This window comes from Saimiri boliviensis, chromosome 9, assembly GCF_048565385.1.
Source record: "Saimiri boliviensis isolate mSaiBol1 chromosome 9, mSaiBol1.pri, whole genome shotgun sequence".
NCBI lineage: Eukaryota > Metazoa > Chordata > Mammalia > Primates > Cebidae > Saimiri > Saimiri boliviensis.
In genome coordinates this window covers 23,238,140-23,262,823 of record NC_133457.1, presented here as the reverse complement: position 1 = coordinate 23,262,823, position 24,684 = coordinate 23,238,140, and the positions used below count along the sequence as shown (strand labels likewise).

At 41.6% G+C, this 24,684-nt stretch overlaps 1 long non-coding RNA gene across 1 annotated transcript in view; it reads left to right on the top strand.

The window, feature by feature from the left end:
• The window catches only part of LOC141585602 (uncharacterized), a 142,964-nt gene that overhangs the window by 52,968 nt on the left and 65,312 nt on the right, over positions 1-24,684 (top strand). The gene's annotated exons all lie outside the window — the stretch shown is intronic.

Sequence of the window (24,684 nt, the reverse complement as noted above, 5' to 3'; positions counted from 1 at the left end):
TGACTACATACACTCTACTGGGATTGAATACATGTTAATATTTTACCGTAATTGCCTTAAGTCTCCAACTTTACCTTGTGGCTACCTTGCTTTTCAAGGCAGTTGTACTGATTTATAGTCCCCCCAGTAATTATAAGCATTCCCATTTCCCCACATCTCTGACAGCACAGTTGTTAAAATTTTGTTTGTCCAGTCTGTTGGGTAGAAAATCGTATTGCATTACTTTCATTACCTTTTTCTGTTTCAAAAACTATTCAAATGTTTCTTGGCCATTTGAGTTTCCATCTTTATGAATTACCTGTCCTTCACATTTTCCTTGTTTTTCCTGGCAATATGTTCTTCCAACAGTATATAGAATTACTTTACCATGTTTCTATGAAAAACCATTGTTTTAGCTATCGCTCTTTGCATCTGTTTCATTTGTTTTGGTTGTTGCTCTAAGGATTACCATACTCTATGTCAGCGCTGCCCAACTTTTTTGGCACCAGGAACCCTGGATGTTCCACCTCAGATCATCAGGCATTAGTTAGATTCTCATAAGAAGCATGCGACCTAGATTCCTCACGTATACAGTTTGCAGTAGGTTTCATGCTCCTATGAGAATCTAATGCCATTGCTGATCTAACAGGGAGAGCTCAGGCAGTAATGCCTCCTCCCGCTCACCTCCTGCTGTGCAGCCCAGTTCCTAACAGGCTATGGATCAGTACCAGTCCACGGCCTGGGGGCTGGGGACCCCTGCTCTATATCCTTTACTTTGCACAGTCCTTTTACAGTTGATAATGTATCATTTTGTGTGTGAATATCATTAAAAATAAATATAAAAATTTTACAATCATAGAAGCCTATTTACTCCCCTCCAAGCTTTTGCACTAGTTGCTATTTGTAATCATCTATATACTTATAAATGCATATAATTATAATAAATGTTACAATTTTTGCTTTAAGTATTACTGCATATTTTAAAGGAACTAGGAGGAAAAAATAGTCATTTATATATACGCACAGATAGTTACTATTTCATTGCTTTTTTTTTTTTTTTTAATTATTTGAGATGGAGTCTTACTTTCTTGCCCAGTCTAAAGTGCAGTGGTATGATCATAGCTCATGTAACCTGGAACTATTAGGCACAAGTGATCCTCCTACCTCAGCCTCCTGAGAAGTTGGGGCTACAAAAAAATGCTACCACACCTGCCTAACTTTTTACTTATTTATTTATTTTTGAGAGGGTGTCTTACTCTCTCACCCAGGTTGGAGAACAATGGCATGATCTCAGCTCACTGCAACTGGCACCTCCTTATGTTCAAGAGATTTTTGTATTTTTAGTAGAGGTGGGGTTTTGCCATGTTGGCCAGGCTGGTCTTGGACTCCTGGCTTCAAGTGATCCACCTGCCTTGGCCTCCTAAAGTGCTGAGATTACAGGTGTGGGCCCACTAACCCAGCCTAACTTTTTTCCTTTAAATATGGAGTCTTGCTATGTTGCCGAGACTGTTCTTGAACTCTTGGCTTCAAGTGGTCCTCCCACCTCAACTTCCCAATGTGCTGGGATTACAGGCATTAGCTACCATGCGCGGCCTTTGTTTCATTACTCTTTATTACTTCCTAGAGATTCTCATTTCCATCTGGTACTATTTTCCTTCAGTTAGAAGAAATTCCTTTAGCCTTTCTTGTAGTGCAAGTGTATGGTGACAAAATTATCTTGTGCATTTTGTTTTTTAACCTGAAACTATATTTTGCCTTCATTCTTGGAGGATATCTTTCTTGGATGTAGAATTCTAGGTTGATAGGTTTTATTTTTTCAACACTCTAAAAGTATATTCCACTGCCTTTTGGACCTTGTAATTTACAATTCAAATAATCAGAAACTTTATTCATTTTTCTCCTGTGATGTGCTGCTTTTATATTTGGTTTTCCACAGTTTTACCATGATGTGCCTAGATGTCGTTTTCTTCATATTTATCTTGTGTGGGATTCACTGAAACAATGGAATCTGTTAATTTATGTTTTTCACCAAATCAGGAAATTTTTCTACATTTGTATCTTCAAATATTTTTCTACTTCAGTCTCACCTTGCCTTTTTGAACTCCCAGAGCATGTTTCTTTAATTTTTTGATATTGTCCTTTAGAAGCCTAAGTCTGTTAATTTTATGAATTTTTTTCTGTTCTTAAGATTGGATGATTTATATTGATTTATATCCAAGTTTATTGACTTTTCATTGTCATCAGCATTCTGCTGTAGAATTTTAATTTTAATTTTAACTTTTATTACTGCTTGTGATTTCTATTGATTTATATCTAAGTTTATTGACTTTTCATTGTCATCAGCATTCTGCTGTAGAATTTTAATTTTAATTTAAACTTTTATTGCTCCTTGTGATTTTTAAATATCAGATATCATTTTTGAATTTCCAGTGATTCTATTTGAAGTTTTTATTCCTCTATTGGTATTTTTTCCATTTATTGGAAAGATATATTCTTTTATTTTGTTGAGCATAATTGATATAAATGCTTTAAAATCCTTTCTAACTGCTCATGCTAAACTTTGGGTAACACTGGGATTGGTCTCTACTGACTGCCTTTTCTCCTGACAGTAGATCACATTTTTTTTTCTGCTCTTTACATGCCAAATCTTGAATTGTGTCTCGTACATTGTGATATGTTGTATAAACGCTGACATTTGTTATTTCCTTCCAAAACTTGTGATGTTTTTGTGTTTGGAGGCAATTAACTTGATTGGACTCAAGCTGCAAACCATCTTGTTGCTTGGCAGCTCAAGTTTCAGTTCAATTCTGTCTTTTTTTTTTTTTTTTTTTTTTGAGATGGAGTTTCGCCCTTGTTACCCAGGCTGGAGTGCAATGGCGCGATCTCGGCTCACCGCAACCTCCGCCTCCTGGGCTCAGGCAATTCTCCTGCCTCAGCCTCCTGAGTAGCTGGGATTACAGGCACGTGCCACCATGCCCAGCTAATTTTTTTTTTTTGCACTTTTAGTAGAGACGGGGTTTCACCATGTTGACCAGGATGGTCTCGATCTCTCGACCTCGTGATCCACCCGCCTTGGCCTCCCAAAGTGCTGGGATTACAGGCTTGAGCCACCGCGCCCGGCCCAATTCTGTCTTTATGTGAGTTGCTCTGAGTCTGCCCCATGAATCCAGAGAATTGGGTATAATTTAGACTCAGAATCTGGGGGTTCCCCTACTCAGATTCTTTCCTTTCAGGAATTCTCCCCTCATTTTCTAGTGTATGCAGCTGCTCTAAACTCTGTCCTCTAGTTTTCCAGGCCGCAAAAACCATGCTTTTTTCTATCAGACTTTTAGTACTCTGTGTATCACTGACCTCAGGCTAAAAGCCATAAAAACAGGAAAATCACTTTTTATTATTTCTTTGTTTCAAGTTTTAACTTTCTTTCAGAATAGATGAACTCTTTTATTCACTATTCAGTATCTTTGGATCATTGTGTATAAATGTGTACATATGTATGTGTGATATTTTCTCCAGAGGTTATAGTTGCCTGTGGAAGTCATATCCAGGAAAAGCTTACATGCTTACTTGGGCATACTGGAAGCAGAAGCCTTCATTCTTTTTTTATTTTGCATTCTTTAAAATTAGAATTTGGTGGAGCATCTTTTCATATGTTTGTTTATATTTGTATTCTTTTTAAAAATCAATTATCTGCTCATGTCCTTTGGCTATTTTTTCATTGCTTTTTAAATTTTTTTTGGTCTTTTGATGTATAGAAGCTCTTGTTATATTAAGAATATTAGCTCTGTCTGTCATACTTATCACAGTTTTTTTTTTTTCCAGATTGTTCTTTTCTTTTGACCGTTCACTTTTAACTATTAGGAAGCTTACATTTTTTACGTAGTTAAATTTATCGATCTTGTCTTTAATGATTTCTGGATTTTCGGGTCATGCTTAGAAAACTTTTCTCCATCAAATACTAAAATAACTACTTTTAAATATTTTAACACTCACTTATTTAATTTATTTATAATTTATCTTAGTGTAAGTATTTAGAAAGTGAACCAGGTCTGGGTGATGTGGCTCACACCTGTAATCCCAGCACTTTGGGAGGCTGAAGCAGGAGGATCACAAGGTCAGGAGTTCGAGACCAGCCTGGACAACATGGTGAAACTCCATCTCTATTAAAAAGATGAAAAATTAGCTGGGTGTGGTGGTGGGCACCTGTAGTCCCAGCTACTCAGGAGGCTGAGGCAGGAGAATTGCTTGAACCTGGAAGACAAAGGTTGCAGTGAGACGAGACCACACCACTGCACTCCAGCCTAGGCAACAGATCAAGACTCTGTCTCAAAAAAAAAATCAAACCAGCTTGTTTTTCCAAATATGTAACTAATTATACCAATTTAATTTATTAGATAATTTGTCTTTTCCTCACTGATTTTATAATGCCAACTATTTTACTTTTATACCTTTATTATCTTCCTGAAAATCATTAATTTTCTCTTAAAATTTATATTTCTGACTCTTTTCATCAGTATGTATTCTACTTCTTGCTCTTTTTTTTTTTTGAGATGGAGTTTCACTCTTGTTGCCCAGGCTGGAGTGCAGTGGTACTATCTGGGCTCACTGCAACCTCCACCTCCTGGGTTCAAGTGATTCTCCTGTGTCAGCCTAGCTAGGATTACAGGCATGCACCAACATGGCAGGCTAATTTTTGTATTTTGTTTTTAGTAGAGACAGGGTTTCACCATGTTGGCCAGGCTGGTCTTGAACTCTTAACCTCAGATGATCTGCTTGCCTTGGCCTCCCAAAGTGCTGGGATTACAGATGTGAGCCACTGCACCTGGCCCTCTTGTTCCTTTTAAGATGACTTTCATTTTTGTAACATTTATATATTTATTTTCTTTTTATTGTCCTAAGACTCTGCCATCTCACTCTTCAACAATTTTGTCATCTTATCTGATCATATTTGATCTCTCAGATTTCTTCTTTGAGTTTTATTTCTTCCAGAGTTTATATCTATTCCAATTTCTTTGAGAGCATAAAGAAGTATTTGCCTGATATTTTCTTCTGTTTCTGAAGTGATTCTTCTTCTGCTGTGAAACATTAATCTGCTTATTCTGTTCCTTTCCCCGGCTTCTGCCAGGTTTGAACCACATTAATTTATCTGACATCAAATCCCAAGTTGCACTGATGCAAGATATAACATAACGGGTGAGAGTGCAGACTCCAGAGCCAGAAAGGCTGGGATAAAATCCCAGCTCTACCACTTACCAATTCTGTGACCTTGGACAATGGAGTTGGTATCACATTACCTGTCTCACAGAGCTGTTGTTGGGATTAAAGTGTTTAATAGAGTATGTGGTACATAGTACTCAATAAATATTAGGGGAAGATAATTCCAGTTATTATTGTAGCAAAAGAAAAACTAAATTGACATTCTTGTATCCATATATTGATTAGATAATACCAAAATTATATACTTATCCATACATTAATTAAATAACATCAAAATTATATAATTCTTATATAATTTTATATAATACTTATATATTATATAATTTTGTTGTTTTCTAATTAATATATGGATACAAGAATGCTAATTTAGTTTTTCTTTTTGGTTCATCAAAAAAAATGACAAACTAAATTATTTGTGTTGTTATTATCCACCAGTAAAGAACTATCCCCACCTGCTGGCCACACTCAAGAATTAAAAATTCAAAAGATGTTCAAATATGGTTGTTGGAATATTTCATTGTGCAGCTACTGTGACTTGTAGCTGTCTTTGTAGCAAACAGCCCCTCTCTCTCACCTACGCAGTCAAACAGATTAGCATCTTCTCACACACTGCAGGGTAACTGTTGATACACTTACTTAGTTGAGGGCAAATGTTTATTTTTATTTGGGAATTTGGATTTAGATCTAGTCTGTACAGGTTTTCCTTCTTGCTTAGCTTGGCTATTTCATAGGTTTAGCTTTCCAAATCTTGAATCTTTGTCCCAAGAAAGGACTTTCCCCTAATGTCTTTTTTTTTCCTTCATAAGACTCACTGCAGTCAACACAAAGAATATTCCTAACTACCGTCAATGTTTCACAGAAAAAAAAATCTCTTAATTGGTCTCTCTCTCTCTCTCTGATGCAAGAATTGCTGGTAAGTAAACTGTTGGGAAGAGCTCTATTTAAGTTCCACCTGGATGGAGCTAAGTCATTTCAGACTGAATAATAAAGGCCAATAAGTCTTGGCCTTTGAATTTTGGCCTTACTGAGATCCGTGCATTTCATCAGAGCTTTCTCTGGGGTACAGAAAAGTGGCAATCCAGACCTTGCTCTTTGGGGAGCTCCCATTGCTATGGGTTGCAGGGATTGGCTCAGGGCAGTGACTCAGGGCAGTGCAGCAAGAGAAGCTGAAGCAGCAGTTGCTGCGGAGGCTGAGAAAGACCCCAGACCTGTCTGTGGCATTTCTGCATAATTGGTGTTGGCCTGTCTGCCCTTCTGGCCTTCTTGTTGTTACCAGGGCAACAGTGGGCCTATTCTGAGCTGGCTCGGAGGTTGCTACCCTCCTCTGCCTTCTACCCCCACATTCATTGTGGCCTTGTTGTGTCACTGCTCCCATTGGCCTCCAGCTCTTTCTCTACCTTGATTCCCAAGGACTCCAGAGGACAAAGGGACTCTCTCACTCCTTATTCCAAAGGATATAGCTCTTAATACTTCACTTTCACTCTCTACCCCATACGCAGCCTGTCCACCATCTTCTCTCCAACTTCTCCCAAACCGTCTGCTGTTCCCTCACCAACTGTCTGCATCTCTTTCCACTTGGCCCCAGCTTCTATGCCTTCCCAACTGCTCTCCTGCTCCCTCACTCTTTACCTCCACAGGGCCTTTCTTTTCTGCACTTTTGTAATGTCTTAGGCTGCTCTGTGCCCACTGATGACACATCCTGGTTTTTATTACTTCTTTTCCCTCTGTGTTCCTGTGATACTTTGCTCGCTTCTCAGATAGCCCTCATCACAGCATCCCATCACTTTTGTGTCTGGATCCTTCTAGTCCAGACTCAGGCCTCACAGATACTGGGAACTGTCTTCTTCCTGGTTGTATCCCGAGTTCTAAGAACAGCCCCTGGCATACAGTAGACCCCTTTTGTTGAGAAAATGAATTGTCTGTCATTCCAAATCATCATTTGTTGATCAAGTTTCTCTGATGTTTATTTTCTCCTGATTTTATTGTCCAAAGTTTAAAAATAACTTTCGTTTTGAAGTACTTCAAGACTTTTTAAAAACTTGTAAAAATACTACAAGAAATTCCCACTCTTTAGCCAGATTCTCCAAATGTTAACATCTAGTATAACTACAGTATGATTATCAAAACCAGGAAATTAACACTGATGCAGTACTACTAACATCTCCAGATCTTACTCAAATTTTCTTAATTTTCCCATTAGTGTCCTTTTTCTGACCCAGGATACCAAACCAGGGTTACACATAGTATTTAGTTTTCATACCTCTTTAGTCCCCTTTAATCTGGGACAGTTCCTTCATCTTCCTTTGTTTTTCACAATCTTCAAACTTTTGAAGGGTACTTGCCAATCATTTTGCAGACTGTTCCTCAAATTCAGTTGTATAATGTTTTCGTATTATAATAAGCAAGTTTTACACTTTTCCCAAGAATCTCCTTCCCAGTGCATCATATCAGAGGGTATTTGATGTCTATTTGTCTTATTACTGATGATATCAATGTTGGTCTCTTGGGTAAGGTGGTCCTAGCAATTTTCTCCAATCTAATTATTTTTCCTTTGTAATTAATAAGTATTATACAGGAATATATAACTATACTGTTTCTCGCCATACCACTGATTTTAATATCCTTTGATGACTCTGCATTGCATGGTTATTATTGTGGTGTTTTCCAAATGGCAGTTTTCTAATTCCAAGATTTTACATGGGGCTGAGGAAGTGATTTTTCCATGGTGAATTGTCAGGGTCTAATTCCAGGCATGACACTAAAGCATTCTCTAAATGAGACTTGAGCATTTCAGGTAGTGCTCTGGGTCACAGATCTCTCCAAACAACTTCAGTGTAAGGACTGCTTCCTTTCCTTTTTTCCCCCCAAGCCCCAACTCTCCTATTTGTGGACACAAATAGGCTCTCCTGATGGGATGGTAGTGTTCCTGATGAGACACCAAGAAGGGCTATCACAAGTAAATTGATCATGACTTAATTATTAATTCATGCCCTTAAAGTACATACTGTGGAGATTAATGCCCCAAGCCGAAAGATCCTTGGCTCACATTTTTAGAACCACTGTCTTAAAGGACAGCTGCACAGGCTGAGATCAAGGTAGCATATAATAAACCTAGACCTAATGTCTTTAGGGAAAACACTTCACAATCCATTATGAGCCATGTCATGAAATCAATGACCTTGGGATCTTTCCTAAGACATTCAAGCTCAGAGTTAATGAGCTTAGGGGAGGAGTTGGAGGTTGCATGACATTTTAAAATGCCAAAACACTGGATCCTTGACAGAATGCTTGTTAGATTCCATTATTCCCTGAAGTAAAGGCTGTTTATGATCTACAGAAAGTTTCAAATCCACAGACAGTGTCAGGAAAGAAAATCTGTTCTTTGATCATGTTTGCAGTAGCTTGGTTTCAGTGTGACCAAATTTTGGTTAATTATTCTCTGAATAGGAGGTTGAGGTGGTACAAATCTGAGTGCCTTTAGGGGACTGCAAAGCAAGTCACTAGAATTCCTAGCTGTAGGAGGACTCCTTGGAATAGTCAGGTAAGTGTACACTGGGATTCATAGTCAAGACGGAGAAGAAGAAAAGGTAGCAGCCTGCCTTTGACCCTGTGCTGGGGTCAGTAGGCTGCTGAAGTGATTGAAGTCACCAAAGCAAGAGAGAATCCAAGACATGGCCCGGGTTCTAGACTGAGTGTCAGGGCTGGAGGAGTCTCTCAACAATTGCCCCTCACCACATTCCCTACCCAGAAACCTGGGAATTCCAGAGGTGAATGAAGAACAAAAGGCCTCGGTTTGGCTGAGAAACATGCAACAGTTGGCAGTCGCTGCCCTGGCTTTCTCTTGTGTGAGAACACTGCAGGCAGAAGCTGAGGATGGTGTGTGCAATGGGGATGTGGCAGGGGCTGGCAGCAGCCCCGGGGTGACAATTACAAAGGCAGAGAGAGAGATCCTGCTATCATTAGAACCCCTGCCTGTGACTCCCCATGATCCATGGCTGGTAGAGTCCAAGAAACAAAAGTTACCTTCCTGAATACATTAAAAGCAAACGTTATTTCCTCTTTTTGTGAAATTCCTTAATACTAAGTATTACATCTTTTGCAATCTATAAGAAAAAGTCATCTTCCCTTGAGTTGGAAGAGAGAAATCTGTATGTTCAAGTGACAGTGCTGAGTGAATTGTTCAAAATCTTTTAAGAATTCAACAGCCTAACTGCTCTCTGTGTTGCACAAAAGCTGTTTGTCATGAGAGCCACATTCTCAACAAAGGTCTTCTTTGGAGCTGCAGACTTTGGACTGAGTTTAGTCTTTGGTAACTCATAAATCCTGTCAGCAGTTGGAGAGGCCCTTTCTGAGGGTAGCTCTGACCAAAGGGATAGCACTATCTAGGGAGGACTTCTCGCTCCTGTTTCTCAATAGCATCTTAGGGACAAAGATCTCATTTCACAGCTCTGAGCTTCAAGTTGACAGTCTCCCTTTAAGGCTTGGCTTCATCCAGCTGGGTTCTCTGAAAGGATGACCACAGAAAACACTTGAGCGTATACATCACCACTGTGTACAATAATTTGAAATAACCAGTGTACAAATGGGACACCAGGCTGGGTACTTGTCATGGGGGAGGACCTGGTTCATCACTGAGCAGTGAGCGAGGTGATGCTGAGAAATGTTTTGCTTAGCACCTGTGTGAATTCTATCAGTCAGATCTGGCAGTCGACCTGGTCTTGCTTTGGGACAGCTTGATTTGGAAAGACCTTGAAGAGGCCTGAGAGACCTGGGCTGGAGGGAGGGGTAGTGACTGATCCCCGGCCAAGGCCATTTTTATTAGGAGTACTAATATCGTTTCCAGCGTACAAACCATTAGATACACAATAAGAGTCCTTCCGCTCCTAGAATACCCTGGGAATATACCAAAAAGTGAAGATCTGGTAAAATACCCTGTTGCTGAATGTTATTCATTCATTTAACTAATCACACTGCTGTTCCATGAATATTTATTGAGTGTCTAGTAAGTGGCAGGCACTGTACCGGGTGCCAGGAATGACAGCAGTGAACAAGATAGACACAGTCCCTGCCCTTGGAGAATTTGCTTTCTAGTTGAGGAAGACATCAACAATACATTAATCAGATATACTGTGGATAATAGTGTTATAAAGGAAATAAAGTAGGTTAATGCAATGGAAATGGTGTGGGGTGTAGAGGAGCCCCTGATCTCAATGCAGGACAGATCCTGTTAGGTGAAGACCTGAGGCGTGTGAATTTCAGGCAGTGGGAGCATCTAGGCACAGCCCTGTGGTAGGACCACACAGTAATAGAACTGTGTTTGAAGAGCAGAGAGAAGGCCATTGGAACAGAGGTCAGAGAATAGACGTGGGGCAGGCTGGGAGTGAGGGTGAGACAGTGAATCTAGATCGAGACCAGAGAGACAGGCAGAGACTGGATCGTGCAGGGCCTTGTAGGCCATGACAAAGTCTCCTCAAAAAAAAAACTAGGAGGTCATTCAGGTGAATCTTGAGAAACTGTCTTCTCTAGGGACCTCTGTTTTCATCTTAAGTCCAAGGGAGCAGCAGAAGGGGCAAGACTCTGCCCCCCCACCACACCCACCCCCCTGACCCCAGAGTCCCCACGTCTAGCTAATATGCCTCCCTCCCCTTTGTCAGCTTTGCACAAATTCTGTGTAAGATTAGCCACTCAAAGCTTTCAAAGTTGTGATAGATTAAAGATGGCCAGAAATTCTTTTACTCTCCGCCAAGAGGTGAGGTTTTTATTTACCCTGCATTTGAAACTGGGCTGCTTCTGTAACTGCTTTAACCAAAGACTGTGGCAGAAGTGGTGCTGCACGGCCTTGAAGATGAGAAGATGACTGACACCTTCCATGCCCTCCTTGACTGATGGGCTCTTGGAGCCTTCGCTGCCATAGAAGCAGTTCTATTCCACTGAAGAGGCCACATGGCAGACAGCCAAACAACCAACAGACAAGGAGACCAGTGGCACTGACCCAAGCCCTCCACTGACTGTTCCGGCCAGCCCCCAGCCATCTGCGCCCTCTCAGCAGACGTGAAGAAGCATGGACATTTCATCTCTAGCAGGCATCACCTGGGGCAGAGATGAGCAGATCCTGGTTGACTTTGCCATGGACCTCAGAACTGTGTTCAACATCAAATGGTTGCTACTTTAATCCACTTTGCTTTGGGGCAGTTTATTACACAGCAGTAGATAACTGAAGCAAAGGTTTGATCAAAGAGGCTGAAAACCACTTCTCTAAGCAAAATCAATGGTTTTACAAAGAACTCAGAGAGCTCTGCTCTCACAGCTGGGAAGGCCGTGGAGTGTGATGGAGAGGGCAAGGACTTGGGAGTAAGATGGTCCTGAGGCTGAGTCATGGCATAACCTTGATTCTTCGCCACTTTGTTTCTGAGACACAAAGAACAATATGTACCGTGGAGGGTTAATTTGAGACTTAAAATCAGACCTGGTGTGTGAAGACCTTGGCACATACTAAGAGCTTGACAAGTTGTAACTATTGGGTGGTCATGGGGCCCTTCCAGGGCTCCCGGCCACCTGGGTTGGGCATCCACTTGGTGGGCCAGGCCCTGTCACTGCCAGAACCCTGGTGAAATCACAGGTGTGGGCAGCGGCAGGAGCAATTCTGTTGCCCAGACTTACTGTTGAGTTTCCTCACGTATTAATGTGTTTCATGAACACAGTATTTCATAATGTTGAATTAGTATTGAGAATGTTTTTCCCTATTCAATTCTCTTTCAGTCCTGATAAAATCAAAGAAAAATTGCTACTACAGCTTTAACATCTCTCTAGCCCTTCATGATCTGTCTTTCTTCCTTTTTTTTTTTAAATTTTATTTTAGCAGAGAGAGTATAACCTTAGGTTTAGAGTGCTTGGCAGGCAACAGTATATAACTAGACCAATATAGATATCATTTAGTTTTCATTGTATTTGTGTGTTATTCTATTATTAATTTACTTTTTTGTTTGAACTTGATATAAAGATTTCCCGAAAATGAAGGAAGAAAAGTGAGCAATTTAAAGAAGACTATTAGATAAGAAATATGCAGGTGCAATGTGACAAAGATTGAGATGAAGGTATCTGTGTTGACTGATGCAAATGCTGCTCCATTGAATATCCCCCAAGCTTTGTCTATGGGCCTACTTTGGGTTGTCACAGTGGAAAAAAGCTGACAAAGCCACTGTGTGTGAACTTTTCCTCTGTCATCTCTGAAGCCCATGCACCCTACAGTCCCCCACAACCCAGGATACTCCAGCAGGGGTGACAGGAACAGGCAGTAGGAGGGAATGACAGCTTCATGATTAAGACCCTAACACACAGTTGGTAAGACTCTTTCAGCCAGTCCCTGGCATTCGGCCTCTTGATTTCTTAGTTCTTTTCAGAGCCAGGCTGGCCCATGAGCCATGCAGCTGCCCCGGGACTCCTGCCTGGCAGTTCTGTCGGCTCAGCTCTCCCTGACCTTCTCCTTGTCTGCAGCTCTTCCCTCCCTAATGCGCTCAGCACTTTGAGATGTTCTATGATAGTCTCAAAGGGCATGGAGATGAGAGCTTTGCTGAAAATGTGCATCTTCTGCAGAAAAGGGCCACGAAACACTTAGAGAGGAAAAGGACATAAAGATCAAAGTGGTTTTGGAACAGAAGAGGGAATGAGGAGCTATAAAATTTGAATGAAGAGCCTAGAAAAAAGAAGCAGGAGAAAGAAAATGGCTTTGTTTGGTAGTTAGAGCTAAGAAGGGAGAAATGATAAGAACAAGGATGGAAGCCCTTTACATGAAGGGACTGCTTTAAAACTAAAAATATCCAGGTGATAGTGATCAAGCTATCAAAATCTACCACAGTGTGGATCTCAAGTACTGAATGTAAGTATAGTATTTCTGTCTATCTATAGCACGGTGTTTCTATGACTCCTTTATCCTCCCAGGTATCTGCTCTTATGTCACCTCCTCTGTGAAGTCTTCCTGTACCACTGAAATAGCAACCTCCTTTTTCTCTACCCCTGATCCCACAGTGGTTTTCTTCATCACAGCACTACGTGGAATTTTATCTGGTCATTTATTTGTTATTCTATCTCCATTAGATAGAAACTCCATGAAGGCAGGGACTTTGCCTGTCATTTTCTATCTTCAGTTCCTCTGGCACACAGAAGGCACTCAATTAAAAACAAAAGTTAGAATAATGAATTCAAATAGTTAATGTAGGCCAGGTGCAGTGGCTCACACCTGTAATCCCAGCACTTTGGGAGGCTAAGGTGGGTGAATCACTTAAGTCCAGGAATTTGAGACCAGCCTGGCCAACATGGCAAAACCTTGTCTCTACTAAAAATACAAAAATTAGCAGGGCATGGTGGCATGGACCTGTAGCCCTAGCTACTTGGGAGGCTGAGGCAGGAAAATGGCTTGAACCTGGGAGGCGGAGGTTGTAGTGGCCTCAGATCATGCCATTGCACTCCAGCCTGGGTGACAGAGTGAGACTCCATCTCAGAAAACAATGACAATGACCAAAAATAAATAAATAAATAAATAACTTATGTATATAAAGCCCCTAATATTCTCAAGAAAATAAGAACAAAAGATGAGTCAGATGTGAATTTTGCCCTCAATATGTAGTCTAACAATTATGATAACCATTATCCATTTTAGAGGGCTACTATGGGCTAGGCATTTTATACATATTATATTATCTTTAAAAATCAGGAGTTATGTTCAATGTAAACATGTTTAACAGGTATTACAGAAATTGACCTATCAGCACCATGACATATTAAATAATATTGCCAAAATCTGAGAACCAGAAAACGGCAGAGTCAAAATCTGGATGAAGGTGTACCTGACTCCAATGTGCATTCTTCCAGGCGTACTACTGCCCTTATTGTAAATACATGTGAGCACATGTTTTCAGACTTATGGTTCTTTGATGCTGGAGACCATTCTTTTATGTGTGTTGTAAATAGTTTTCAAAAGACAACTTTTATGTGTGCACAGAAATAGAATGGTTTCCAGCATCAGAGAACTGTAAGTCTCATTGAAGAGCTAAGGACTTTGGACCAGTTAGGAGCTGGGAAGCCAGCCAGCTTCTTCTCTTACAGCCATCTTAGCCTCAAGAGGTGCTAGGTCCAAAGTCTATACAAAGAGAAATAGGAGAGAAGGGCAAGTGTGGGGGTTGGGGCGGGGAGAGCTGAGCAAGCAGGTAGCTTTGAGGAAGTTTACAGAAACTGGGAGAATAGGCAGAGAGAGCCCAGATCCTTGGATAGTTTGCTGGTTTCCATAGGGCTGTGTTCTTCCTCACCTCTTTTAAGTGACCTCTGTCATGAGGGAGTCCAGCCCAGGGGAGCAGCAGCAGGCTGGGCTCTCTAGCACAGATTTCTCAGGCCTGGCAGTGCAATCTGAATTTTTATCCCATATGATACCTAATACAAACAGTATCACCACAGTCAAGGAGAATGGGACCTGGCCTTCTCACTGTCTGCAGAGCTTATGCCTTTGGCAGTTAACAGTACAACCAAATGTCCGTGTGCTCCCTCCGTTTCCCAGCCTTCCTTGCAGTTCACGGGTGGCAAAAAAGATGTGCCACTTTGAGCCTTAATGCCTCTCTTCTGCTGCTGTGGCCTTAGAGTCACATTTTCCAAATTCATAGTTACAGGATGGAGGTCAGCCTCCTGACTCTCATGATCAGCAACCACAACAAACTTGTATTAGGTTACACCACTGAGCGTTTAGGTTTGTCTGTTGCAGAAGCTAGAGTTAATTGCCTTGGACTAGCATGTCTCCCTAAATGCACTCTGCATTTCCTAATAAACTTGTAATGATCACTGCTAATAATATATATCATATACTTTCATATTAACAGTATTTGCCTTAAACTTACATGGGCTTGGCACATGGCACAATTTTATCCTGGCCTTGTTTTAGAGAAAGTAACAATGATGGAATTAAATCTTTGCTTGTGCCTCTACAGTGATGTAGCACTATACGATAGCTTCCTAAGACATATCTACAGATTCTATACATCATCTGGGTAGGCAGACATTTTTGTATTTACCCTGCTAGGTGGATACTGTTATCTCCAAGTTACAGAAGGAGAATGAAGCTCAGAAAGGCCAATGAACCTGCCCACAGTTGCATGGTTACTGGAGCTGGGCTTGTAACCAGGGGGCACTGATTCCAGAGCTCATTCCACAGTGCCCTGCTCCCTTGACTGACAAGTTGTCTCTATTTAATTGACAAATAAGACCTGAATATTAACCTTAAGAAGAATAGAAGCCAGATGAGGCAACTAGCTGAACCCAGGTAAGATAGTTAGAAGGCAATATTAAAAAGCACCAGTGTGAATGAAACAGATTTGAAATACTACAGGTACCCAAATAAGCAGGGAGAGAGAGATGCATGCATGGCTGGGGACACAAGGCTTCCCAGAGCTTAGAGAACTCAGGAAGGCCAAGAAGGATGGAGAAGGTAGGAGGCAGGAGGAGGGAGGAAGGTGTCTTACATGAGGGAGACAGCATCCTTGCAGGGCCTGGGTATAGCGAAGGGAAACCAGCCGGAGGCATCAGGCGGCAGGGAGAAAACTGATCTAGCAAAATGAGGGCTTTGTATGGAGATGAGTGGGATGGAGGCCACAGGACAGGAAGTGGTGGAAAGCCTGGCTGGGAAGTTTGGAATTGACCCTGAGGCAGGGCAGAGGCACAAAAGTGAAAAGAAAGGAATCAGCTGTTTGGAGAAGGAGGCAGTCTAAGAAATATTTTGAATATGTGCTTCCTTTAAAAATGGAATTGATTTGCAGGCAGTTAAAGATAAAGGGATTTGACTCAGGAAAAATGAAGATCCAGAATGTCAATTTAGAAGACATTCCGTGGTTGCAGTTGGCACCAGAGTGAACCCTGTTTTCCTTCCTGCAGAGCAGGCCACCCCTCCAATGACTCGCCCTATCCTAACATTGAATGAGGAATGACTGAGGATCAACAGCTGTCTTTGGCCTTTATTCCAAATCACTTTATCTGCCTGGCCTCTGTTGCTTTACTTAAGAGTTGGCAGCATTGGACCTGGCAGTCTCCGGCTGGTGGTCAGCCATGGTGACGGCAAGCTCTTTATTTATGTCTACCCTGTTCTGCTTCTTTTCATCAAGCCCTTGCTCCCCTTTTTCCCCCTTGGAGGATGTCTTGGGATATATGATCAGATTGCTTCTTTGGGGTCTTTGGTTAGGTGGGAACAGAAGCCATCTGTCCTGCTTTGTATGGGTCCTGACTGCCTATTCTTGTGTTTGGGCAAAGCTTAGAGTCTCAGGGAATGCAGGTCTCTTCAGCTGTAGCATGTGAGGAATTGCTCCCATGTTGAGGTTTGTGGGACCCTAGAAGAGATAAATGTTCAAAAACCACCTCTGTGAGTACACACTGAAATATTTATGGATAAAGTGATACAGTATCTGGGGAGTGGGTCATGAATGGATGAAACCAGATTGGCCATGACCTGGTAATTGCTAAAGCTGGTAATTGCTTTGACCTGGTAATTGACCTGGTAATTGCTTTGACCTCGTAATTGCTAAAGCTGGGTGATGCTACATGGGGTTTAATTAAACTGTCCTGATGACTTTCATATATATTTAACATTTTTCCATGATGAAAAGTTGAAAAAGCCACACACACACACACACACACACACACACACACACACTTTTTTCATGTTGCGGCATTCAGAAAACTGGACTGTTGAGTCTCCAGAGAGCACAAGTTGAATACGCACAAGGCAGTAAAGCAGTATCCATAAGGCACCCCTGAGATGTGGGACAACAGTAAAGATGACACAGCTAAATAATTTACTGCACATGGTAGGGTCGCTCTGAGCACACTGGCCTCGGATGCCTTGTTCACCAGAACATCTCCCTTTATTGTGCGCTGTTTTCCTGTCTAAACACTCCGCCTTCCACTTCTTTTTCTTGGCATTTCTTTGTTGGCAAGTTAACTTTCTCCCACACTCAGAGGGAGCTTCTCTTTCAGGAACCATAAAGGAAGGTATGAGAGAGCCCTCCAAAGCTGCACTTTTCAATTTTTTTGATCACAACCCAGTGTAAAAGGTATGTACTTTTATCATTATAGGCAATCATAACTAAAATGTAAGTTTCACAAAATAACACCCTTTACCAAATGGGATACATTCTGATATTTTCTCTTCGGTTCTATTCTAGACTAGTCTATTCTATTCCAATATTTTAAAAGGCTGTCATGATCCACTAAAGGGAAATCATTAATAAATTTGGGATTACTAATGGGTTGCAGCCTGCATTTTAAAAACAAAAGTGTGGAAAAGATATGCTGGGCAGGAAACTTACCATTTAACACATCTGGCCTGGGGTTGAAGTCATAGGCAGCTGGATTTCATTTGCATCTGACAGTGGAGGAGCCCTCCATATTTGTGTGGGTGTTAAGGTCAGATCTACAGTGCTAGCCAAGGATTGACTAGAGTATTAAATTTCAGCATGTGTTAATAGATGTGCTCATCAATAGGGCGAGATCACAGGTCATAGGCTTAAGATGGGAATTTGGTTGAACTGGGTTGTCGCATGCCATCTCATAGTTTTAAGACAGAAAAAAAAAAAGGCCAGGTGTGGTGGCTCATGCCTGTAATCCTAACACTTTGAGAGGCCGAGGCAGGTAGATCGCCTGAGGTCAGGAGATCGAGACCAGCTTGGCCAATGGGGTGAAACCCTGTCTCTACTAAAAATGTAAAATTAGCTGGGCATGGTGATTTGTGCCTGTAAGACTAGCTACTCAGGAGGCTGAGGTAGGAGAACTGCTTGAACCTGGAAGGTGGAGGTTGTAGTGAGCTGAGATTGTGCTGCTGCACTGTAGCCTGGGCAACAGAGCAAGACTCCGTCTCAAAAAAAAAAAAAAAAAAAAGAAAAAAGAATGGCCCTGTTAGTCACACAACCACTATGACTGTTGCTCACAGAAGACATCAGGCAGCACGGTAAGGTGGTGCATGTCATTCAGAACCAGATGGATTTGAATTTGGATTCCATAAACTACTAACCATGTGACTTGAGAAAGATTACTTAACCTCTCTGAATCTCAGTTTTTCTCATCAGAATAGGAGAATGGTAATATTTCATTTTAAATGAGAGAATATATAGCATCTAGCCCAGAATCTGACCTGAGGGCAGACCCTCAAATGTTAACCCCTTCTTCTCCTAGTACAATGACCCTATGAGGTTTCCTTCAAAGGCTGTCTGCCTGGTACCCTGTATGACAAATCCATCAGCCGTACTTTCCCCAGAGGTTTACTATAGTGAGAAGAGAGCCAGGAGAATACCCAAATAGAAACCAATGAAGTGCCAAAAGAGATGCCACATTTTCAGGCTAAGTGACCTAGGCAGCGCCATTCACCAGCTTTAGCTCTCCAGTTGTCAATCATGAAATGAAGATGAAGAAAATGCTATGTTCTCCAAGAACTCTTGACTCACATTTCCTAAAGATAGTTAGCTTCCGGGGCACTAACTCAGACCCAGTGAATCATAATCATTCTAAGCCAGTGTCCAGTAATTCACCAAGTCCTTTCCAGCCTGCTTCCTAACCCTCTCTCCAAGCCAGCTCGTTTCTTCCTTCTTACTCCCCCTACCTCTGTACCCTTCCCACTCCTTCTTCCCCTCTTCTCCTGTTGACTGCATTCCTGGCTTTCAGTCTTGCTTATTCTTCAGTCACTCTCCACTGTGAAACCAGAGAGACCGTTTTTTTGTTTTTTGTTTTTTTTGTTGTTGTTTTTGTTTTTGAGATGGAGTCTTACTCTGTCACCCAGGCTGGAGTGCAGTGGCCTGCTCTAGGCTCACTGCAACCTCCACCTTCTGAGGTCAAGTGATTCTCCTGCCTCAGCCTCCCAAGTAGCTGGGATTACAAGTGTGTGCCACCACGCCTAGCTAATTTTTGAATTTTTAGTAGAGATGGGGTTTCACCATGTTGGCCAGTATCATCTAGATCTACTAACCTCATAATTTACCTGCCTTGGCCTCCCAAAGTGCTGGGATTACAGGTGTGAGCCACCACACCCAGCGGAGACAGTTTTATAATGCAAACATGACACCAAGACTGTGGTGAAAACTTCTAGTGATTTCTCTTTGTCCCAACTGTTAACCTGTCTGTTCCAAGGGCTTATCTTCATCTTGTCAGCACCAACCCTTGCTCTTTCTTTTTTGATCATCAGTCCCCACCCCTGGACCATCAAGTCAAGTCCAGGATAGTAGCAGCAGTGTCTCTCCTGCTGTTGATGTAGACCCAATGCCCAGCACATGGCCTGATGCAAGTCAGGCACTAAATGAAAAAGAAGTTGCTGAGCTCCAAGTAATCCTTTTCCATTAAACGATAGTAAGTGACCTATTTTCTGGATAAAATAAATTCCATATGAGATGGCAAATTGTCTCTTAAAGTCCTTATTGTGTTTTCTGCTAGCTGTGTAGAGACTAAATCAATTGTACTATGATGCCCATTATTTTATATTTTGGTACAAGGATGCTTTCAAGGATTTTTTTGGGAGTTTTGAAGAACAAATATAATTTGGGTTCCATTTCCATACTCCTAGAAATACTCTAAGTGGATAGTGAAGCTGCTCTTTATTTTTAAACCCTCAACTCACACAGACATAATGGCCAGAGATTTCCCTTAGCAGGAGAAATGTCATGCATTATGGTTTTTATTTCCATTTAACTGAATTAAGTGTTTGTTGAAGCGCTTTGTGCTGTGATTAGAGATGTCTGAATATGAAGTGCTCCTTGAACAAAAGTTGTGAGTAGTCAAATGCAATTTAATTGAAAAATGTTCTGTAATTAAGGCAAAACCACTTCACTTAAATAATTAACTATGTCATAGTAACATAGATAATAGATTTGCTTTCGTTTCCTCTGTGTCACTGGTGCTGCCTGACAAAAGAACATTGGTGACATAGTGTTCTACAGAAAATTTGGGGCTTAGCAATTTAGAGTTCTGTGCCACATAAGTACTGTCCAACTCTTGTCCTAAGAAGGCACCTAAAGAGGTGTCAAAGTACAATAATCAACAGATCATGATGTATTCATAAAGTTGAATAAGCATTCAAAACAGAGTGTTCTGGAGAGAATATGCGTGGTTCCACCCAGCTGAGTAGTACACATTGGAGGAATTATTTCCAGAGTTTTCTAGAGTAGTGATTCTCACATCACTACTGATTTAGGATGCTGCAAAATCTTTGGGATGTCAACTGCAGGTGATTCAGTGTAGGCAAAGGATTATTAAATTATCAGATATGTGCTCTGAAGCTCATAGCAGAAAACCCAATTTATAATGACTTAAACAGTTTCCCTTTGACATAATCAAATATCCAGAAGTAGGTGGTTCTTTGTCTTAGTTCAGCAGTTCCAAGATGTCACATGGGCACCCAGGTACTTTCTCTTTCCGTCTGCCATCTTGTAATGCTGCCCTCATCCTCGAGCTCCTCCCACCATGGTCACAAGCTGCAGTGCCACCCATATATCAGCAGTCCAGGTGACAAGAGGGGAAAAGGCAGGTAAGCCACATATTGCATCCTTTATCAAGAGAAAACAAGGCGCCGGGCACGGTGGCTCAAGCCTGTAATCCCAGCACTTTGGGAGGCCGAGGCGGGTGGATCACGAGGTCGAGAGTTCGAGACCATCCTGGTCGACATGGTGAAACCCCGTCTCTACTAAAAAAAAATACAAAAAATTAGCGGACATGGTGGCTCGTGCCTGTAATCCCAGCTACTCAGGAGGCTGAGGCAGAAGAATTGCCTGAACCCAGGAGGCGGAGGTTGCAGTGAGCCGAGATCGTGCCATTACACTCCAGCCTGGGTAACAAGAGTGAAACTCCGTCTCAAAAAAAAAAAAAAAAAAAGAGAAAACAAGGCTTTCTCGGACCCCTCTACCTTGCTTAGATCTCACTGCATGGCCACCCAGGTCAGGAAGTACAGGACAGTGGAGGACAGGATTTTCATACTTGCTTCAGACCTAGCCTTATTGTAGGATAAATACACCCAACAGCAATAGTTGAAACATACCCTTGGAATGACCCTGTGTGGTAGATGCACCTGAATGTGTGCACCGTGCTAGGGAATCTGGGAGTGGTCAACTCAGAGACTCGCTCCTTGTCTATGAGGGACATATGAGTCCCTGGCACATCCAACATGGGCCGTATAGGGTATTGAGGCTCAAGTTTCCAAATAAATGATGTTACCAGGGAGAGGTTCATGAGGATATTTTGTCCAGCCCATGGCCCCTGGACTATAGGAAGGTAGATATCTTGTCTAACTTGCTGCCACTGGCCTCTGTTCTGTATGCCAGCCCCTAGTATTAATAAAACCCTATGTCTTGTTTCTGAGTCTCTTCTTTGGCCTCTAGAACCTGGTGTCTTCTCTGTTAAGGCTAATAGGTGTTCAGCACAACAACTATCAAGACAGTTAATTTTCCCTTTTGTTAAAAACAAATATTTCTTTGCAAATATTTGTTTTATTTTATTCCCTCTTTTTAAAAACAAATATTTCTTTGCAAACTATACATTCAACAAAGGACTAATATCCAGAACCTATAAGGAACTTAAAAAAATCAACAAGAAAAAAGCAACCCACTAAAAAGTAAGCAAAGGATATGAACAGACCCTTCTGAAGAGAAGACATACAAGTGGCCAAGAAGCATGAAAAAAATGCTCCGTTAACATCAGAAGAATGCCAAATTTAAAAACCACAATAACATAGAATCTCACATCAGTCAGAATGGCTACAATGAAAACGTCAAAAAGTATCAGATGTTGGTGAGAATGTGGTGAAAAGGGAACACTGTTGGTGGGAATGTAAGTTAGTTTAGTCCCTGTGGAAAACAGTATGGAGATTTCTCAAAGAACTAAAAATAGAACTATCACATGATCCAGCAATCCCACCACTGGGTATCTAACCACAGGAAAGGAAAGGAAATCATCTTATCAATAGGACATCTGCACTTGGCAGTCAGGGAATCAACCTAAGTATCCATCAATGGTAGCTTGGATAAAGAAAATGTCTGAGGCAGGAGAATGGCTTGAGGCCAGGAGTTCAGGACCATCCTGGGCAACATAGTGAGACCCCCTTGTCTGTACAAAAATAAAAATTAGCTGTGCATGGTGTTATATGCCTGTAGTTCCAGCTACTTCGCAGGCTGGGAGGGGAGAATGATCTGAGCCCAAGATATCAAGGCTGTAGTGACCTATAATCAGATCAGCCTGGGTGACAGTGGGAGGGACTCTGCCAAGAGAAAGAAAGAAAGAAAGAGAGAGAGAGAGAGAGAGAAAAAAAGAAAGAAAGAGAGAAAGAAAGGAAGGAAGGAAGGAAGATAAAGAAAATGTGCCATATATATATTCTGGAATACTATGCAATCATAAAAAAGAATGAAATCATGTCCTTTGCAGCAATATGGATGCAGCTGGAGACCATTATCCTGAATTAATACAGAAACAGAAAATCAAATACTGTGAGTTAAACAGTGGGTACACTTGGACATGAAGCTGGGAACAATGGACACTGGGAACTCCAAAAGGGGAGAGACAGGGAGGAAGGAAGGGAGGGAGAAAGGGGTTGAAAACTCCCTATTTGATACTATGTTCACTATTTGAGTGATGGGTTCAATGGCAGCTCAAAACCCAGAATTATTCAATACACCCATGTAGCAAACCTGCACACGTACCCCCTGAATTTATAATTCAAAAATTTTAAAATAGAAAACAAATATTTTGTAATATTCCTTTACTCTTAAAGGCAATGAATAAATCATATAACCAATTTAAATCCATAATTCCAAAGTAGTGCCCTAATTGTAACATAAGAATTAGAGGAAAGTAGCACAAGCAGGCCCCACTCCACAAGACCTCTTATCTTAGAGTGGGAGAAGGTGGAGGGATGAGCACCATGGGGAAGTCAGAGTGGGTGATGGGAGGACTCAAGGCAAGGTGTTAAATCTCAATCCCACCAGTGTCAGAGCCAGGCACAGGGAGAAGCCCTCGGTGACACTCACACAGCTCCCAGCAGGAGCAGACATCATCTCCAAATAAGAGGCAGGTTCCTAACCAGGGCAGTCATGGCTGAGGAAGGGTAGGATGCCTCATGAACCTTGGGCTACACAGCAAACTCAGAAAAGGAACATCTGCAAAGCTTCCTCCAGCCACCAGGCCCTGACTTCCCTCTTGCAACAAGAACTCTAATCCAGAAAAGCAGGATTCGAGAAAACTTGAGACCATTTATGTCAATAAACCTGTGGGATTTGATTGGGGATCCTCACAGCTGTTGCTAGAATCTATCTTACCTTCCAACACTAGGCACATCTTTAATATGGAGAAAAAGCACTGGACATATTAACAGATATTTTTAAAGACATAAGAGGCGCCTAACCTGAAAAATCAGAACAAAAATGTTCCCCTCTGAAAATATTACTTCAAGCCCATTAGGAAGCCTTAAGCCAGCTCTAATTCATATTCTCTAGAGAGTCAAGGGCACATTGCACCTAAGACACAGGAGCAGGCAGACAGGAAACGGGGAATGATCGGGGCAGGAAAATTGTTTACATGTTGCAGTGGATTGAATGTGTCCCCCAAAAATCCCTATATTGAAATCCTAACCCCCTCAATGTGATAGTAGTAGGAGGTGGGGCCTTTGGGAGGTGACATGAGATTGGAGCTTGCACGAATGGGAATAGTGTCCATATATAAAGGACCTCAGAGAGAGCTCTCATCCTCTTTCCCCCATGTGAGGAAATAGTGAGAAGATTGTAGTCTGCAACCCAGAAGAGGGCCCTCATCAGAAGCTGACCCCGCTGGCACCCTGATCTCTACTGGTCCCCAGAACTGTAAGAAATAAAATTTCTGTTACTTAAGAGCTATTCAGTCTATGATATCCTGTCACAGCAGCCAGAGCTAACTAAGGTACATGTGAAAGACACAATGCCATGGCTGGAAATGCAGTGGAGACAGTCACTGGAGACATAGCTGATGCTAAATTAGGGCAAGAAAAATCAGACATTTCCCCAGAGTTGAATAGAGGCAAACATGACACAGAGAAGAGAGAAGCCATGATGCACAAGTCCAGGAAATCCAAATATGTAAAACAGGGACTTCCAAAATGAGAAAACAGAGCAGATGCTGTGATTAAATCCAAGTGGAAAGTTACTGTTATTTTCTTCTTCATGCTTTTGGCTTTGCTTTCTTCTCCTTCAAATTATCATGCAGTGGGCTACTTATAAACTCAGAAAACTACAAACTACAAAAAGCACACAATTCAGACAAGAAAATATGTATAGAGGTCCTATTTTCTCTGCCTTCTGAGAGAATATTTTTTAATTTTTATATTTGAGAGACAGGGTCTTGCTCTGTCACCCAGGCTGGAGTGCAGTGGTGTGATCGTAGCTCATGGCAGTCTTGAATTACTAAGCTAAAGCCATCCTCCCACTTCAGCCTCTGGAGTAGCTGTACACCACCATGCCTGGT